At 42.9% G+C, this 20,694-nt stretch overlaps 1 long non-coding RNA gene across 1 annotated transcript in view; it reads left to right on the forward strand.

The window, feature by feature from the left end:
- Positions 1-16,833, forward strand: part of LOC149970243 (uncharacterized) — a 157,002-nt gene extending 140,169 nt beyond the window's left edge. Inside the window, exon 6 of the long non-coding RNA XR_016493579.1 lies at positions 16,579-16,833. This is a non-coding gene — a long non-coding RNA (uncharacterized LOC149970243). The remainder of the gene's footprint in view (positions 1-16,578) is intronic.
- Positions 16,834-20,694: the final 3,861 nt, after the last annotated feature.

The following is a 20,694-nucleotide window of genomic DNA, read 5'->3' on the forward strand; positions in this document are numbered from 1 at the left end:
GGCGGATCCTGGCTGACTGGCGGCTCTGGCAGATCCTGGCTGACCGGCGGCTCTGGCGGATCCTGGCTGACTGGCAGCTCTGGCGGATCCTGGCTGACTGGCGGCTCTGGAGGATCCTGGCTGACTGGTGGCTCTGGTGGATCCTGGCTGACTGGCGGCTCTGGCGGCTCCTTGCAGACTGGCGGCTCTGGCGGCTCCTTGCAGACCGGCGGCTCTGGCGGCTCCTTGCAGACTGGCGGCTCTGGCGGCTCCTTGCAGACTGGCGGTTCCTTGCAGACTGGCGGCTTTGTACAGGCGGGAGACTCTAGCAGCTCTGGACAGGCGGGAGACTCTAGCAGCTCTGGACAGGCGGGAGACTCTAGCAGCTCTGGACAGGCAGGACGCACTGTAGGCCTGGTACGTGGTGCCGGCACTGCTAGTACTGGGCCGAGGACACGCACCTCAGGGCAAGTGCAGGGAGGAGAAACAGGGAGTACTGGGCTCTGGACACGCACAGGAAGCCTGGTGCGGGGGGCTGCCACCGGAGGGCTGGTGCGTGTAGGTGGCACTGGATAGACCGGACCGTTCAGGTGCACTGGAGCTCTTGAGCACCGAGCCTGCCTAACCTTACCTGGCTCGATGCCCACTCTAGCCCGGCCGATACGAGGAGCTGGAATGTAGCGAATCCCAGGCGGGCTCTGGCACTCTCCCTGGGTCGACCGCCCACCTGTCTATCGCTTCCCAAGTAGTATAGTCCAGATTCTGCTCCCATGTCCAGAAATCCTGACATCGCTGCCTCTCCTGCTCTTGTCCGTTACCACACTGCTTGGTCCTGTTGGTGTGGGTGATTCTGTAACGGCTTTCTTCCGTCGAAGGAGAACACTGCAAAATACAAAAACAACAAAAGTGAAAACCGAAACAGTCCTATCTGGTGCAATGACACAAAGACAGAAGACAATCACCCACAAAATACCCAAAGAACATGGCTGCCTAAATATGGTTCCCAATCAGAGACAACGATAAACACCTGCCTCTAATTGAGAACCAATCTAGGCAACCATAGGCTTCCATAAACACCTAGACTAGAAAACACCCCATAAACATACAAAACCCCTAGACCAGGCAAAACACATAATTCCCCCATGTCACACCCTGACCTAACCAAAATAATAAAGAAAACAAAGATAACTAAGGCCAGGCCGTGACAAAATTACTAGTTTAACAATCACTAGCCTAGTTGGTTTAGCCACGGAAAAAGTCAGGAACCTTCCAGCTAGCCATGATTGGCTGAGATAATGGATGGGCTGGACATGCCGAGAGACGAGTTCGGATTGGTCTGCCATGTAGCTGCTTCTGTCTATAACATGAGCAAAAAAATTGAACAATTTTTTCAGAATGGCACAAATTCCCCGATATCAGGGTACTCATGTCAACGGTATGTGTAGGTACTCCTTTCTAATGCAATGTTTTTAAACGATATCACGCAGGAGAAATGCAAAATTGTTGCCATCCCACTTTCTAGAGGACCGAGTTTTGACATCAGTGGAATTCCCAGTGGAATTAGAGTATGATAGCTTAGGAGATGGAGAAAATGATTGCGTTTGATTGCAAATAGGCAGAGGGTGTCGAAAAGAGAACAGACAGAAGGCCATTACATAAAACACCTATCTCTGGAAAAGCGTCCATCTGTCACGACTTCTGCCGAAGTTGGTCCCTCTCCTTGTTCAGGTGGCATTCGGCGGTCGAAGTCACCGACCTCCTAGCCATTGCTGATCCACTTTTCATTTTCCATTGGTTTTGTCTTGTCTTCCATCACACCTGGTTCCAATTCCATGTTGTGTATTTAACCCTCTGTTCTCCCCCATGTCCTTGTCCGTAATTGTTTCTTGTAGTGCTTGTGCACGGTATGCTGGTATTACCGGGTTTAGTTTGACCCATTTATTTTGTATTGTTCTGTTGACGTGGTTTATGAATATTAAATGACACCGTTGTAAATCAGTTTTCGCTCTCCTGCGCCTGACTTCTCTGCCGCCAGTACGCACCACACTAAACCATCCATGTATGTGGGTAAAATGTCTAGCTAGTTGTATTTTCAGATATTACAGGTTTCTAATTTTGTCAGAAAGTCGATTGTTAAAGTGAACTGTTAGCTATCTAGCTAACATTAGCTGGCTGGCTCGCTAGCTAACATGATCTGTGATCTGTGTAGTAATATTATTTGTATCTCAGATCCATTTGCATTGCTAGTTATAGCCTAATGTTTGCTAGCTAACATTGAACCTGGTTGGTTAGCTACCTGCCGATTCATGCAGAGTAGTAACGTTATGAGTTGGGATGATGGTTCAATGTTTAGCTAGCTAGCTACATGTCTAAACAAAAGACTCCACTATGCAAGTAACTATATTAATAGAATGTTCATGATATGCAGTAACTGCGACAACTGTCGATAGATGTAGCTGGTAAATATGCTCTGGCTATTTACTCCGATTTCAGAGCACAGTCATCTGAATGTCCCAGCTAGCAATGAGGAATCTGCCCAGAAGCGGCCCTGTTCCGGGGGGATGGAACTGATTGAATCGGCCCGGAATCGGGTGTCAGACTCGGCCCGGAAGCAAAATGAATGACTGCCCAGAATCGGCCCTTCCCGTTCCCGGAATTCAGCTGACTTGGCAAGCATCTTACCAGAAACTCCCAGAAGAGGCCAGATGCATATTTAAATAAATGTATACAAAATGACCCGATTTAGTCATTTTAAATATTACTATTTTGTACATACAAATTATACTCATTCACAAAAAAAACATTTAGTGTCGGAGAAAACACCCTACACCTGGTGACTGTCAGTGTGCATGTGGCTGGCCAGCCACAGAAGTTGCTACAGCGTGATGGGACAAGGACATCCCGGCGGGCTAAACACTCCCCTAACACGGACGACGCTGGATCAATTGTGCGTTGCCTCATGGGTCTCCCGGTCGCGGGTCTCAAACCAGCATCTGTAGCAATGCAGCTTGCACTGCGACGCAGTGTCTTAGACCGCTGCGCCACTGGGGAATCTCCATCCACAAAGTTTGTAATGCTTATCAATTGCCTTGCACAATCGGCCCGAGCTCAATCCCCACATCCTAGCCATAAGTAATACTGCCGAAGGCGGCGCAGACTTGGGCCTCATGACAGTGACTGAGTCTGACTCTCAGCCGGAATCGGCCCAGATCCACTGTGCTAGCTGGGGTACCAGAGTGCAGAATAACTGACAAGCTTACAAATGCTCAACACCTGTTGAATATGGCCGGTGTCAGTAAATTTTGGCGAGTGAAATGGTCAGAGTGAGCTGTTCTCTCATTTGTGTCTGGAAGTAGCTAGCAAGCTAGCCAACATTAGCCAGTTAGCTTGGGTGCTTGACTGCTGTTGTTAAGTCAGAACGCTTGGATCAACCCTACTCCTTGGCCAGAGCGTCCAGTGTGACGGAGCATCCAACGAAACACTATGAATTCACGAACGTACAATCTTACAATGCTCTGAGTTTGAGAATGCCCACACCTACACCTGTAGTATTAACCAGCCTTTAGTCTTGACATCTTTGGTTGTTTAGTATATGGATTCACGTGAATCCTTAAAGAGATGGGACTAAGGCTTAAGACGGTGTGCTGAATAGGTGCTGAATGAGTGTATACAAAGAAGAGCTCTCCAGTAGGTTTACCAAAACATTCAACGGCCATTTTATCAAAAGTGAGGTTACAAGTCTATCAACTTTCAAAGCAGAATGACTTTCTCATTGTTCCTCAACTGTAGTGTATGTTATACCATTTTCTAGCTCTGAGTCTCTAATTGTATCCAATGTAAAAAACACCATTTCAAATTTTGCTACATAAGACGGAATCGAGCCGGTCAGTCACATTTGTTTAATTTGCCAAAGCAAGTGAAATAGATAAACAAAAGATAAATAAACATTGAAACATGTACTCTTAACATTACACTCCCAAAAGTTTCAACGGAATAGAGACATTTCAAATATCATTATGGCTATGTGCAGTGTTGTAACGATGTGCAAATAGTTCAATTACAAAATGGAAAATAAATTAACAGAAATATGTGTTGTATTTACAATGGTGTTTGTTCTTCACTGGTTACCATTTTCTCGTGGCAACAGGTCACAAATCTTGCTGCTGTGATGGCACACTGTGCTATTTCCCCTAATAGATATGGCAGTTTATCAAGACTGGATTTGTTTTCGAATTCTTTGTGGGTCTGTGTAATCTGAGGGAAGTATGTGTCTCTAATATGGGCATACATTTGGCCAGAGGTTAGGAAGTGCAGCTCAGTTTCCACCTCATTTTGTGGGCAGTGTGCACAGAGCTTCTTGAGAGTCTGTAAATAGTCAAAGCTTTCCTTACTTTTGGGACAGTCACAGTGGTCAGGTATTCTACCACTGTGTACTCTCTGTTTAGCATTCCAGTTTGCTTTGTTTTTTGGTTAATTCTTTCCAATTTGTCAATTAATTATGTTTTTGTTTTCTCATGATTTGGTTGGGTCTAATTGTGTTGCTGTCCTGGGGTGCTTTGGGGTCTGTGTTTGTGAACAGAGCCCTAGTACCAGCTTGCTTAGCTTAGGGGACTCTTCTCTAGGTTCATCTCTCTGTAGGTGATGGCTTTGTTATGGAAGGTTTGGGAATTGCTTCCTTTTAGGTGGTTGTAGAAATGAACGTCTCTTTTCTGGATTTTGATCATCAGCGGATATCGTCCAAATTCTTCTCTGCATGCATTATTTGTTGTTTTACCTTGTACACATTGAATGTTTTGCAGAATTCTACACGCAGTCTGAATTTGGTGTTTGTCCTATTTTGTGAATTCTTTGTTGGTGAGTGGACCGCAGACCTAAGAACCATAAAGGGCAATGGGTTCTATAACTGATTCAAGTATGTTTTGCCAGATCCAAATTGGGATGTCAAATTTGATGTTCCTTTTGATTGCTTAGAAGGCCCTTCCTGCCCTGTATCTCAGATCGTTCACAGCTTTGTGGAAGTTATCTGTGGTGCTGATGTTTAGGCAGAGGCATGTATACATATAGTGTTTGTATTTGTGGTTCTGGCAACTGGACCTTTTTTGGAACACTACCTTTTTGGTCTTACTGAGATTTACTGTCAGGGCTGAGGTCTGACAGAATCGGTGCAGAAGATCTAGGTGCTGCTGTAGGCCCTCCTTGGTTGAGGACTGAAGCACCAGATCATCAGCAAACAGTAGACATTTGATTTCAGATTCTAGTAGGGTGAGGCCGGGTGCTGCAGACTGTTCTAGTGCCCTCTCTCCCTAACTCTCTCTCCCTCTTCACTACTGCTCTGTATTACACTGTTGAGCAGATAAGTGGAGACTATGACTACACCCCCACTTACACTCCACTACTATTGCACTCACTCATCCCTTTGAACAGGTCTTATACTTTCCTTGTGAACCAGATGTTATATAGAAATCAAGAATGTACATGTGAGAACGTCAAGAGATGCATTTAATCCATTGTTGACATTGTTGTCAGGGCCAGCACCAGTCTTTGGGAGTATGCACAGTTGAGGAGTGTGGCTATAAAACACAAACATGTATTAATCCTTGCAGTCCGCCCACCATCTATAATTCACTGGCAATGTATAATTCCCTGCCTCTTTTCTGAAACCAATAAATAAATAAAAAATAAAAACTCTGGATGAGCAGAGAATGTTTCAGAAACTGACTTGGTAGTGCATATAATGTCAAACAGGCATTCTCTGTGTTTTCGGTATGGATTTATTGAGTCCTAAAGTAAACATGTTGCAACCCACATTATAGCAACAGGATACAACCCTGTATACCCTCATCACACTAACTGTTTATCATTAAAAGCCCTTTTACAACTCCTGTGTAGTTCTGTTGGTAAGAGTGTGGTGCAAGGTTGTGGGCTCAATTAGCCTACCACAGTAATCACATACTATATATGTGTAAAAGTATCTTCGAATAAAATAATCTAAGAGGCTTATTACCACTATTAGGCTACAGTCTGAGTGTGTGCATTTTTCTCAGTGTGCATTTTTCTCAGTGTGCATTTTTCTCAGTGTGCATTTTGCTCAGTGTGAATATAAAAACAAATGCCATATTTCAAATGCAACTCTAAAGTCAATAACAATGCTGTACGGCTCAGCAGTGAAAGCTTATCATACAGATCAAACCAGGTAGCAGATAAAAAGATCTAAAAATCAAATCAGTGTCTCAAGTGATCCATGCAGCCCTCTTTGTACCGCATGGGAACTAATCCTACACAAGGAGATGATTGCTTTTCTGGCATTGTTTTCACCTGCTCTTCTCCGCTCTTCTCTCATCCCTCTCTCATTCCCTCTCTTTACTCACATCAAAAGGATCCTTCTGTGTTTAATGGCCCATTATCTCCACTCTGACTTTCCGTCTACAGTATATCTCCCCAGGCTCCTTATTCGTTCTCTCTTTTCCTGCCATCTCACTCCTCTGTTATTTTAAGGGCAACACAATCCAACAGAAACAGTGGCACTTGCATTTTTGGGAGGGAAGAGAAAAGTTGTATCTCTAGATTTTTGTTTGAGAAGTTGCTGAAAAGAATGTTGCATTCCATACAACATTCTTCCATTTATTGTCCATTCTTCATTCTACATACAGTATGTACACAAACCATACATTGATGTACCAGAACCAGACGACAATAGTTTGCGTAATATCAGTTGATGAGACAAATGTCTAGAAAAGAGAAAAAGGTTGCATCTACAACATGGACTGTAGGTGAAGCTGCTGTAAATAACTTGACATCCCAAAGAACATTCTGCACTGTGCAATCTACATATCATATTCACACAGCACTTGTTTGCTTTGTCCAACAGAAGCCTGTCTGTAACCTTGAATCAGCCGATAGATAGATAGATAGATAGATAGATAGATAGATAGATAGATAGATAGATAGATAGATAGATAGAGATGTCACCACAAGCCAACAGGCCTAATCCGATGAAATGTCATTCTCACCCATCGCCATTGGACGGTTTGACGAGAAAGCACAAGCAGACACCATCAACTTGTGATGAATAAATCTCAGATTCCATCATCGACCGCCAGTCATGTACTGACATTCTACTGAGTCCTTGGTTATCATGGACTCTAATTGGCACTGACTGATGTGGACTCTGAGAGAGAAGCTGAGCAGCCTCCGTCATTAAATAGGAATTACTTTTGACATTCTTATCCAGAGCGACTTACAGGAGCAGTTAGGGTTAACTGCCTTGCTCACGTGCACATCAGCTGATTTTTCACCTAGTCAGCTTGGGGATTCGAACCCACGACCAGCTACTTTACTGCCCCATTAATAGTGCATCGGCCAGGGTTATGAGAGTGAACACATGCACGTCATTAATTAATGTAAACACAGTCTTCTTCTCCTTAATAATGACTGGAAGAGTGCCCTTAAGTAGAAACAACTAATTAGTATAAATATTTTTTTTCTCAGTTTTTTCAGATTTTACTCCTCCGTTACCACTCTCTCCGTTCCATCTCCCTTTAGTCGACAGCGGCAACATCTGGTGGCTGGCAAGCCAAGTTCGCCTCCCGTTATTCATGGACACACACGGTGGTGTGTCATTGTTTAATTAATGACACTGCAGTACACACACACACAGGGACACACCACAAATACAAACAGCAACCCCAACAGCCTCAGTCATAAAGAGAGAAAAATGCTATTTTTTTATCGCCCTAGTAATTACAACTTTTTGACGGTGCTCTTTGTGAGTCTGACTTCTTTTTACTGTCAAGTTTTAAAAGAAATTCAACCAACCTTGAGAGCTCCCAATTACATCAGATGTAGTAATAACATTGAATCACATTTACATGATAGAATTCTCTATGTGGGTTTATCTCAAGTCAGGATTCATTTGGCCAATTCTGTAGTTGTTAAGAGACATGTTTGAAGAGTGCTGGTGAATGAAAGACGACCTTGCTCCATCATACAATTACAGCTTCACACACAAACACAAACACAAACACACACACACACACACACACACACACACACACACACACACACACACACACACACACACACACACACACACACACACACACACACACACACACACACACACACAAACACACACACACACACACACACACACACACATATATATATATATCTTTACGCAATTACAACTACTCCACCTCCGCTGGTTATTATAGATGATGCTTAAAGCCTTGAAGTAGAGGTGAGCCTCCAATAACCGTTCTGTGAAAGTAATTGAGATTAAAGGTGAATAAGGCTGTGGATGGATTATATAACGGCTACTACTTCAGCATCACATGCATTCACTAAGCATTCAAGTGATTAATGTTATACAAGAGTTAGATGTAATCAAATCACCTCCATTCAGGGGAAAGGATTTCTACAAATATCCTGTTAAGAGAAGAGAATCAATCGGTAGGTAAACACACAAACATGGCCACTGTCATTAAGAGCACAAGTGGTGCTGAATTTTAATCCTCTCCTCCATTTAAACATATATCATGACATCAATAAAAGGTCAAGAGAATTAGTTTGCCTGGAGGTAAGATGACTTCATTCATTACAGGAATATATGTATAGAATAATGTGTAAACTGCTATCTCTGACCATGTCAGTTGCAGTTTAATGCCTCTGCATTACAATCATCAATATAAATCCACACCATGATTGAATCCAGGTTCAGCCAACACAGTATGATTAAGCCACAGAAAATTATGACCAGATTTAATCGTAGATACTGTGTACGGTAATGTTACTAGCTGATTGAGGGGGAAGTATGTTTTATGAAACCATGAAAACTGGGTTACAGGTTTTGATTGAATGCTGCATATGAGACCTTTTCCATTTGTGCCAGTGAACTGCTTCAGAGAAACAGGTTTATTGGTCATATGTAATAAACAGAATGGAAATCTTACTAAACCAGAGCTTAAAAATAAAAACGTTGTTAATTAGATTTTTTCAATCTTATTTAGGAGAAATTGGATTTCCTGTTTCTAAAATATCATTTGACTGCAGTAAATGTACAAAAAAAATCTTGTTTCAGAATATACTTCAATAGAAGGAATTTTGGCCTCAAGTTTGCCAAAGAGAGACAAAGACACGTTAGCCTTGAACATGATCCTCATCCACCCATATCCACATCGACGGGACAGTAGTGGAGAAGGTGGAAAGTTAAGTTCCTCGGCGTACACATCACGGACAAACTGAAATGGTCCACCCAACCAGACAGCGTGGTGAAGAAGGCGCAGCAGCGCCTCTTCAACCTCAGAGGCTGAATAAATTCCGCTTGTCACCAAAAACACTCAATAACTTTTACAGATGCACAATCGAGAGCATCCTGTCGGGCTGTATCGCCGCCTGGTACGGCAACTGCTCCGCCCACAACCGTAAGGCTCTCCAGAGGGTAGTGAGGTCTGCACAACACATCACCAGGGGCAAACTACCTGCCCTCCAGGACACCTACACCACCCGATGTCACAGGAAGGCCATAAAGATCATCAAGGACAACAACCACCTGAGCCACTGCCTGTTCTAGCCACTTTAATAATAAAAAATTGGATGTAATAAATGTATCACTAGCCACTTTAAACAATGCCACTTTATATCATGTTTACATACCCTACATTACTCATCTCATATGTATATACTGTACTCTATACCATCTACTGCATCTTGCCTATGCCATTTGGCCATTGCTCATCTATATATTTTTATGTACGTATTGTTATTCATTCCATTACACTTGTGTATAAGGTAGTTGTTGTGAAATTGTTCGATTTCTTGTTAAATATTATTGCACGGTCGGAACTAGAAGCACAAGCATTTCGCTACACTCGCATTAACATCTGCTAACCATGTGTATGTGACAAATACAATTTGATTTGATTTTGATCCCCAATAAGGAACTATGAGCAGTCTTTCAGATATACTTTTCAGGTATGCACTATTCTTCTGCATTGCCTGAGGGAGACAGTTACTGTAGCTCAAACCATGTTACAAGCTTCTTCTTTTTTTAATGTTTTGTGTTCTGCTCAATTATTTGAAAGATTTCGTTACCTTGTTAAAAATAATGGGATTTTGAAAGTGTTGGATTATGGAGTAAACTTTGAACATTGTTATACTCAGAGTATAGGAACATTAGTTACACCTGAGACATGAGGTATGCCATAATGAAGCTTGGGAGGGGCTGAGAACAGGGAAAACAATCACATGTGACAGTACTGATAAGGGGAGAAACCGTTGAAGGCTCAGATCACTTAGTTCCCTGCTTAGCAGGAAGGATGCAATGTTTAGAGATAAGGAGGAGACTCCACCCAAAGAGGGGTATGAATACCACCACGAGGGAAGCCATGTCTTCTGTCAGAATACAGCTGTGTTGACCCTTTGGGAAGAATTCAACTTGGTTAAGCTTCTCTAGTGTCCGTGAGTTACTTACTCTGAAAAATAAGAACCTAACAAAAGGTAAGAACACTCTTTGGTTTTATTATATTGTAATCAGCAGAGAGACAGCGAGTAGGTTACACATGAATGATACAGTCACAATATCTCTGTGTATTATCCAACATAATGCTGCAAGCTTACCACATGTATATGATTGCATACTATATTCAAATAAACTGTCACGCAGTTCTTCCTGGGAAGGAGAGGCGGACCAAAACGCAGCGTGGTTATTTTTATACATCTTTAATAAAGATGAAAATAGAACAATATACAAAACAAGAACCGTGAAAAACCGAAAACAGCCCTATCTGGTGCAACAAACACAAAGACAGGAACAATCACCCACAAAAACCCAACACCAAACAGGCTACCTAAATATGGTTCCCAATCAGAGACAATGACTAACACCTGCCTCTGATTGAGAACCATATCAGGCCAAACACAGAAACAGACAAACTAGACACACAACATAGAATGCCCACTCAGATAACACCCTGACCAACCAAAACATAGAAAGCAAACTATGGTCAGGGTGTGACACAAACAGAAAATCATGCCCTTTTGTCTGGTATAGATGAATGGAACTCAAGGCCATTGAAATGGTTAACTAGAAAGTGCAGAATTTAATAGAACTACAGTATGATATTGCATCTCTATGGTCGAAAGCTTCAATCTAAAATCACAACAAAATCACAAACCACTGTTGTCAACGGCAATCAGAATGTGTTTACCTAGAATCAGAAACCCAATCTAAAACCACATTTCCCCTTTTGTCAGTGGCTTCCTACAGATGAGGGGAAAAAGGGAAAAAGGAGCCTGCAAACTGCATTCTGTGAAAAACATTTTCTCTACTCAGTAGGGTTGAATATTTTCCTGATATTTTACAACTGTTCCATCCTGAGAATAAATCTATTTTTTCCAGGATAACCCGGTATTTCCCACCAAAACCGTAAGTGTCATTCAAAAGCATTATAAAGCCTGTAAATAGGCCTATGCCTGGATTTGATTAGAGCTTTTGGTGTAATGGTTTTCCTCCTCTTCGTCTGAAGAGGAGAGGCGAGAAGATGTGGCGTGGTAAGTGTCCATGGTATTTATTTAAACTGAACACTCCATACAAAACAATAAACGTACCGTGAAAACCGAAAACAGTACCGTGTGGTGTAAAACACAGACACGGAAACAATCACCCACAAACAAACAGTGAAACCCAGGCTACCTAAGTATGATTCTCAATCAGAGACAACTAACGACACCTGCCTCTGATTGAGAACCATACTAGGCCGAACACAGAAAAACAACCTAGAAACACAAAACATAGAATGCCCACCCAACTCACATCCTGACCAACTAAAACAAACAATTAACACAATAACTAGGGTCAGGACGTGACAGTTGGTTCACCTTTTGCTGCTACAACAGCCTCCTCTCTTCTGAGAAGGCTTTCCACTAGATGTGAGAACATTGCAGCAGGGACTTGTTTCCATTCAGCCACAAGAGCATTAGTGAGGTTAGGCACTGATGCTGGGCGGTTATTCCTCCTCCACCAAACTTTACAGTTGGCACTATGCATTGGGGCAGATAGCGTTCTCCTGGAATCCGCCAAATCCAGATTTGTCCGTCGGACTGCCAGATCGTGAAGCGTGATTCATCACTCCAGAGAACGCGTTTCCATTGCTCCAAAGTCCAATTGCGGTGAGCTTTACACCATTCCAGCCGACTCTTGGCATTGCGCATGGTGATGTGTGTGGCTTGTGTGCGGCTGCTTGGCCATGGAAACCCATTTCATGAAGCTCCCGACGAACAGTTCTTGTGCTGACATTGCTTCCAGAGGCAGTTTGGAACTGGGTAGTGAGTGTTGCAACCGAGGACAGATGATTTTTACGCACTACGCACTTCAGCGCAGAAGCCCTTCACTGCTCTTCATGAAGATTGAATGCTTATAAATAACTGCTACAGCCTACCGCCATTGCACATTCACACTTCTTTCAAATTACCCAAGAGCATGTGCCCCTCTTTGAATAGTCTATTGGTATAAGAAATGCAAAAAAAAATATGTCCAGCAAGCTATTCTGTTCTACCTTTTCCTGCATGGGACTCCAAGAACTAAGGAGCGTTTTTTAAGGAGAGGCTAGCGGAGCACAGGTGCTTGCATATTGCACAAGAGACAGAGGCTATAAGTTACAAGCTTACTATGCATAACCCATCATTATTTAGCTAAATATAAGGCTATTACTGCATTGAATGTATTACCTGAAAGAGGTAGGCTAGGACATCTACTATATATAGGGCTATACTGTCTATCAATCTAGAACAGGATAGTCTTTTGGATGCGATTTGAATGGAGTTTATGGAGAAAGACTGTGAGAGAGTGCTCGCGCATGCACTGGTTTAGCGCAATAATGTTCCAGTGATAGGCTGTTTTACAACACAGCAGCTGCAAAAAAGAGAGAGATGGCAACTTAGACACGCGTTAGACTATGCTGCAGCAAATGCAGGCCTACCTGTCACAAGAAAAAAAGTTACCATGACATGATAGGTCTACATGCATTGTGAACTGTGCTCAATACTGAGATGGTCTGTCCCTACCCTGAGCGTTGATGATTCATCATTCAGAGGCTGTAGAGAAGCCAGATTTATACATAGGATATAATTTAACAGTTCCATTTCACCCCATGCTGTTCACGTATATAATGTATTATAATTTAATGGTTTCTCGCAGTTATTTATCCCGGGGAAAAGGAAGTGGTTGTTGGCGGTAAATCTCGGTAACCAGGTTCCCGCCATTCAACCCTAGTACCTAGGCCTACTGATTATGCACTCTCAGAAACTGAATGCAGCTCTCTCATCAACTCGGTAGATGAATACTATAAAGATAAACAACGTTATATAACAGATAACTCAAAAACAGGACACCCCACTACGGGCCTTGAGCCTCTGCCTTGTTTTAATGGACTGACTGCTGCTGCTGCTCCAAAAGGGACTTTGTTGAGAGTATTTCAGCAGTTTCTGCCATCCCTCCATCTCCCAGAGCTCAGTGAAGATGAGACTGGGTCATGACTTGATGGACTAGTAATCCACACTCAAACACTGTGTGTGTGTGTGTGTGTGTGTGTGTGTGTGTGTGTGTGTGTGTGTGTGCCACTTAGCAGACAATTTTATTCAAGGCCACTTAGACCACAGGGGGATGAAGCAGCTACCTTGGCGTTGCTCACACCACACTTGTTCCTACCAAGTGAGCCACACAGGATCCCTTTAAACCCACAGAAGCAGCTTGGGAAACTAATGAGGGCTTTAGTTTAACTGGGTAACATCCCATTCCCATTGTCTATGTATAAGGACTGAGGTGGGCACTTTTGAATGTCATTCTGGTACCTCGGGACTACACTGGTCCCAGATCTGTCAAGACAGCACAAACAGATATGGGACCAGCCTAACTCTGGAATACCCCAAAATTTAGAACGGTGTAAAAGTAAATAGCTGAGCTGCTCTTTTGGAGCGAGGCACAACGTGCCACGTAAGGACAGAAAGAAGAAGAAGTGGAGAGAGCTCAGTGTGGCCTTCAGTCCCCAGGGGGAACGAAGAGGATTACGTGAATCCAAGTAAACAGTGATTTACGTCAAGGGGAGGTTTGATAACATGCAGGCCTATTTAGAGTGGCACAGGGATGGATGCATTAACCATATGAGTTGGCTACACAGCACAAACAGATCTGGGATCATGCTGGACTGGTAAGGTAAACACCAGTACCCCACAGGGGTGGTTTGAAAACAACATTAACTCATCATCAACTCACTGCATTATTTGATAACATGTAGCCTATCTAGAGGGGCCTGCCTGCAGTCTCAGCAAGTTCCATGAGGTAATAGTCTGGGAGGGGCAGAGACCGCACGCCTCTTCAAGAGCTGAATCAGTGTGCAGGTGTCACGCCCTGATCTGTTTCACCTGTCCTTGTGATTGTCTCCACCCCCTCCAGGTGTCGCTAATTTTGCTTGGGGTATTTATCCCTGTGTTTCCTGTCTCTTTCTGCCAGTTTGTCTTGTATGTTCAAGTTAACCAGTGTGTTTTTCCCGTGTGCCTGATTTTCTATTCTCTTTTACTAGTCCTCCCGGTTTTGACCTTCGCCTGTTTTTCTGGACTCCATTCCCGCCTGCCTGACCATTCTGTACCTCTGGAACTCTGAACTGGTTTTGACCTTTCGCCTGTCTACGACCATTCTTTTGCCTACTACTTTTGGATTGTTAATAAACATCTTGGACTCTAAGCATCTGCATCTGGATCTCGCCTTGAGCCCTTATAGCAGGTTGATTTTCCTGGCCAAGCGGCGTGGACGGCGTGTTTTGTCGAAACATCAGACAGCCAGGTGAGAGGCAGAAGCTGCACACCACTGCACTGGGAGCTGAGGATGCTGGTTATGCAACAGGGCTGCGAGACAACTCTCACACACACACACACATATCTCTGCATTCAAAGAAGCTCTTCAAAGCCAGCGCCACCACTGGGGTATGGATATTCATGAAATATTTTGGCAGCCCTGTTGCAGACTGAGTTTTTAGTGCATTTTTTTTTTTTAAATAGGAGAAGATAACTGAATATTGCAGTTAGAGAAGAATGCTTAAAAGGCTGCCTGAAGGGAATTCAGTGTTGAAAGATTGATACGACTTCATTTCATAGCAGTTTGATTACAAAAAATAGATTAGAGAGAGACTGGATAAATGTTAAATGAAAAGGGCCTGAGTTGTTGGGTTGGCGCTTCACTGCCAAAGAGCAAGAGAGTGTGCGCCGAGTCAAAATACTGTGTGACAGCAATTACAAACAACCTCTGCGGGACGGGTGCTGGGGGAAAATAATGAACGAGAAACAATCAGGAATATTACAAATGTAATCATCGATATATTCGAGTTGACATTTTCAAATGAGAAAAGTGCAAATGACAAATTCCTGAAGCAGCCGCGACTCAATTTGATATTGATGGGCCAGTGCTCTTTGAAGGAAATGTGATCATGTTTGAAGTTTTATCTCCTGTACCCAATGTGTAAATCTGTGCTAACAGAGTGTTCTGGATTCTCAGTGTGCGGAGGTGAACACATAAGCAGTCAGCTGGTGAAAGTGTCCCTTGGATTCTATTTGGGAGACAAAGGGTAAAAAGCTTCCATAATCTCCTACAAGAGGACACGGATAACCAGTGTGTGTGTGTTAGACTCATCCTGAAAAAACAAAGGTCTTTCCATTCAGCCATCTGTAAGGAGGTCATCTTGAGTGGGTCGTCCATTGTCACGGTAACTTTTAAAACATTTTAAAATAGAGCAGGGGATACAAGAAATAAGATTTAGATGACCCTGAAATTGGTCTAAGAGGACAAGGTGATATTTATACAGGAAGGCTAACGTGCCAGCTGGATTCAAACCCAGGTAGGTAAAGTGCTTCCTCTCTGGTGCTGCTACCTGCAGGCCTTGGGTGATGTCAGAAAAGCCATTGGTAATCATGTGTCTCAAGGCTTTTTCCTTCCCACCAGGCAGACAGGTTGTGGGGTTGAAAGATGGGGTGGGAGGGCGAAGGCTTGCTGGATACTGAAAGTGTACGTACACACGCACAGAGAGGGAGAGCACAGGTGCTTGATGGATGCAGACTGGCTAGTGATCAGTCAGGGAGAGCTAGGGGGCGTTCACGCCACTGGTCTAGATGGACACCAGGTTAAATATTCTTTCACCCAAACCCAGGGTTCTCTGTACATCTGAACACAAATATAAACGCAACATGTAAAGTGTTGGTCCCATGTATCATCAGCTGAAATAAAAGATCCCAGAAACGATTCATATGTACATAAAAGCTTATTGCTCTCATATTTTGTGCATTTTTTTTACATCCCTGTTAGTGAGTATTTCTCCTTTGCCAAGATAATCCATCCACCTGACAAGTGTGGCATATCTAGAAGCTGATTAAACAGCATGATCATTGCACAGGTACACCTTGTGATGGAGACAAAAGGCCACTCGAATGCCGAAGATGTCTCAAGTTGAGGGAGCATGCAATTGGAATTCTGATTGCATTAATGTACCCCAGAGCTGTTGCCAGAGAATTTAATGTTAATTTCTCTACCATAAGCCATCTCCAATGTTGTTTCAGAGCATTTGGCATTACGTCCAACTGACCTCACAGCCGCAGACCATGTGTAACCACGCCAGCACAGGACCATCCCCCTCCAGCTTCTTCACCTGCGGGATCATCTGAAACCAGCCACCCGGACAGCTGATGAAACTGAGGAGAATTTCTGTCTATAATGAAGCCCTTTTTTGTGGGGAAAAACTCATTCATATTAGCTAGGCTTGGCTCCCCACTATCCCAGGCCCACTCAATGTAGAAAATAGTAAAAATAAGAACAAACCCTTGAATGAGTAGCTATGGCCAAACTTTTGACTGGTACACTTAATCATTCAAGGGTACTAGTCAAAAGTTTGGACACAGCTAATCATTCAAGGTTTTTTATTTATTTATACTATTTTCTACATTGTAGAATAATAGTGAAGACATCAAAACTATGAAATAACACATATGGAATCATGTAGTAACAAAAAAAGTGTTAAACAAATCAAAATATATTTTACATTTGAGATTCTTCAAAGTAGCAACCCTTTGCCTTTTGACAGCTTTGCACATTCTTGGCATTCTGTCAACAAGCTTAACTTGGAACTCTTTTCCAACAGTCTTGAAGGAGTTCCCACATATTCTGAGCACTTGTTGGCTGCTTTCCCTTCACTCTGCGGTCCAACTCATCCCAAACCATCTAAAATTGGGTTGAGGTCGGGTGATTGTGGAGGCCAGGTCATCTGATGCAGCACTCCATCACTCTCCTTCTTGGTAAAATAGGCCTTACACAGCCTGGAGGTGTGTTGGGTCATTGTCCTGTTGAAAAACAGTCCCACTAAGCGCAAACCAGAAGGGATGGCGTATCACTGCAGAATGCTGTGAAGGCCATGCTGGTTAAGTATGCCTTGAATTCTAAATAAATCACAGACAGTGTCACCAGCAAAGCACCCCCACACCATCACACCTCCTCCTCCATGCTTCATGGTGGGAACCACACATGCAGAGATCATCCATTCAACTACTCTGCATCTCATAAAGACACCGCGATTGGAACCAAAAATCTAAAATTCCTGAGGCGTGATTCTCTTCTGAACAGTTGATGATGAGATGTCTATTACTTGAACTCTATGAAACATTTATTTGGACTGTGATTTCTGATGCTGGTAACTCTAATAAACGTATCCTCTGCAGCAGAGGAAACTCTGGGTCTTCCTTTCCTGTGGCGGTCCTCATGAGAGCCAGTTTCATGATAGCGCTTGATGGTTTTTGTGACTGCTCTTGAAGAAATGTTCAAAGTTCTTTACAATTTCTGGATTGACTGACCTTCATGTCTTAAATGCATTCCAGATGACTACGTCATGAACCTGGTTGAGAGAATACCAAGAGTGTGCAAAGCTGTCATCAAGGCAAAGGGTTGCTACTTTGAAGAATCTCAAATGTAAAATATATTTTGATTTGTTTAATACTTTTTTGGTTACTACATGATTCCATATGTGTTATTTCATAGTTTTGATGTCTTTGCTATTATTTTGTATTTTTTTTTAAAGTTGTCAAATTTCTTCTTTTGTTATTTACATTTTTTTAAATAATAAAAAATGAAAATTTTTTCTCCCCAATTTCATGATATCCAATTGGTAACTACAGTCTTGTCCCATCACTGCAATTCCCGTACAGACTTGGGAGAGGCGAAGGTCGAGAGCCTTGCATCCTCCGAAACACGACCCCGCCAAGCCACACTGCCTCTTGACACAATGCTCACTTATCCTGGAAGCCAGCTGCACCAATGTGTCGGAGGAAACACTGTACACCTGGCGACCGTATCATCATGCATTGCACCCGACCCGCCACAGGAGTCGTTAGAGCGTGATGGAACAAGGACAACCCAGGCAGCCAAACCCTTCCCAAACCCGGACGACGATGTGCCAATTGTGTCTCGCCTCATGGGTCTCCCGGACGCGGCCGGCTGCGACAGAGCCTGGGATCGAACCAGGATCTGTAGTGACAAAGCTAGCACTGCAATGCTGTGCCATTCGGTAGGCTGTGTTCAAATGTTGGACTGGTACAGTACATATACTGTATATACATACACACACCATGGTTTTTTCACTACCCAGCAGCCACCTCTCTCCCCATCTGTTTGTGATTATGTTCCGACCTGCCCATGGACAGCGAGTGAAGAAGAAAAAAGTAATAGTAGATGATTTCTCCCAGTGAGATTGCACTTGCTGTTCTGGTTCTGATTCATTTTTCATAGGCAGGGTTAGATTCAAGGCTACACAATAAACAGAAAAACAGAGAAACAGAAGGCAAACATAAATTACACAAAATGCAATTGCCTGCTGCACTGTTGTATTCCAAAGTCTTCTGAGATGAAGTGACGTCCCATCTATTTCAAATGTTCTAGCTATTTTGGGAAACTTGGGAGGACAGAAAATGGTCGCCCACACGCTCCTCTAGACACACATTCTACCTCCACTGTCACTTGTCTCTCCGGCTCTCTCTCCTATCTCGTCACACTACAGTGCATCCTCACTCATCCCTACCTCTCTACCTCTCACAAGCATTCTCAATAGCAGAAGTGGGATTAGATTTCACACTCGTCTACAGGACCTTCAGTTTTTTTTTACCTCCATTTGAACTCTCCCATGACAGTGTCTCAGCCTTTGCCAGACAGGCCCTCACAAGCCATAAAAAGTATCTAATTCTCTGTCCTCTCTCTCATGTGACAGTGTATCTCAGCCAGCCTTTCAGCAAGACAGGCCCTCATAGCAGGCAGATTGCTCAAGAGTGACCTCGAAATTGGACGTCGGGAAATGCCTTCAAAACCGGTCACTAGAGTAGTGGATGGGCGTAATCCCATGACTCCGGATCAGATGGTCACGTTTCCAATCTCAGCCGTGGACACAATTTTTTAAAATGTTTGATTTAACCCTATCCCAAACATCAACAATAATCATGCAACCAATAAGACATACCAAGATAGTGGCTTACTCTTATCAGACAATCATACATTTGCTAGGTATTTGAAATGATCCTCACTATCTGGGTATGGATTTTTGGTTTTGTATTCTACAGTATACTACAAAATTCTATAGTAAGCACTACACAAGCGAGGAGGAAATTCAGAGGAAATCCCTGGCATTAGCTCCCCAAGGGCAGCACGTTCAAATCAACATGGCATCGATAAAGCTAGCAGCTAGCAGTAAAGCTAGCTAGCAGTCCAATCGATCTAAAAATTCTAAAGTAAGCACTACATGATCAAATGATTCTACAGTGTGTAGTATAGTATTCTACAATATACTACAAAATGGTATAGTAAGTCCTACATGATCAAGGGAAAGTTCAGTGTGTATAGTATTCTACAGTATGCTACAGTTGATTAGATTTTACTACAGAATTCTATAGAGTTCTATAGTAAGTACTGTAGAATTCTATAGTAAGCTGTAGTATTTTTTATGTGGGCAGACATCTTATTGTATCAGGTTTTTGATTATCAGAAACCTTGCTCTCTCTCAACAATCGCATTGGCAAAACATCCTTCTGTTCTAAGGAAGTTGATGGGTCTGTCTAACATGGTCTGAATCAGACACATCATGCCCCCCCAGTTGCTGACAGACTCACAGACATCCTCTGTAATATACATCCGATTGATGGGTTTTCGATTATCTACAAAACTGAAATATTTTCTCTGTTCTGCAGCCAAAATCATGATGCTCTATCCACAAAAGCAGCAATAGATCATTCTGTTCTTAGGACGTCAACAACCCAATGACCTTACTGGCATCGACCCGTAGCTAGCTTACATTCATTCTATCATCTACTGTTCTTGAAAATAAGACCTCTTTCATCCTCTCTCTTAATGGAAATGCTCTTTGGATAAGATTAGTGGGGATGTTACTGCAAATTAAAAATCTGAATGTGTCAATAGAGTCACGATGCCTGTTTATCTTAGCATTTTACATTCCAATGACTGAGACTATTTTTCCATCTTTGCTCTGCCAGGTCTATCACTTTACAAAATACAGGATATGAAAAAGTGAAGCTCAATCTTTTTTCTACAGCAAAGTGCCTTTGGCTTAATGGATTTTGAAAAGACAAACAGCAAAGAAACACTGGATCTTACTTTCTGAATTAATTCCTTTATCCCACTTTCTC

Source organism: Oncorhynchus mykiss, chromosome 30 (genome assembly GCF_057628025.1).
Source record: "Oncorhynchus mykiss isolate SJ-2025 chromosome 30, ASM5762802v1, whole genome shotgun sequence".
In the NCBI taxonomy this organism is placed as follows: domain Eukaryota; kingdom Metazoa; phylum Chordata; class Actinopteri; order Salmoniformes; family Salmonidae; genus Oncorhynchus; species Oncorhynchus mykiss.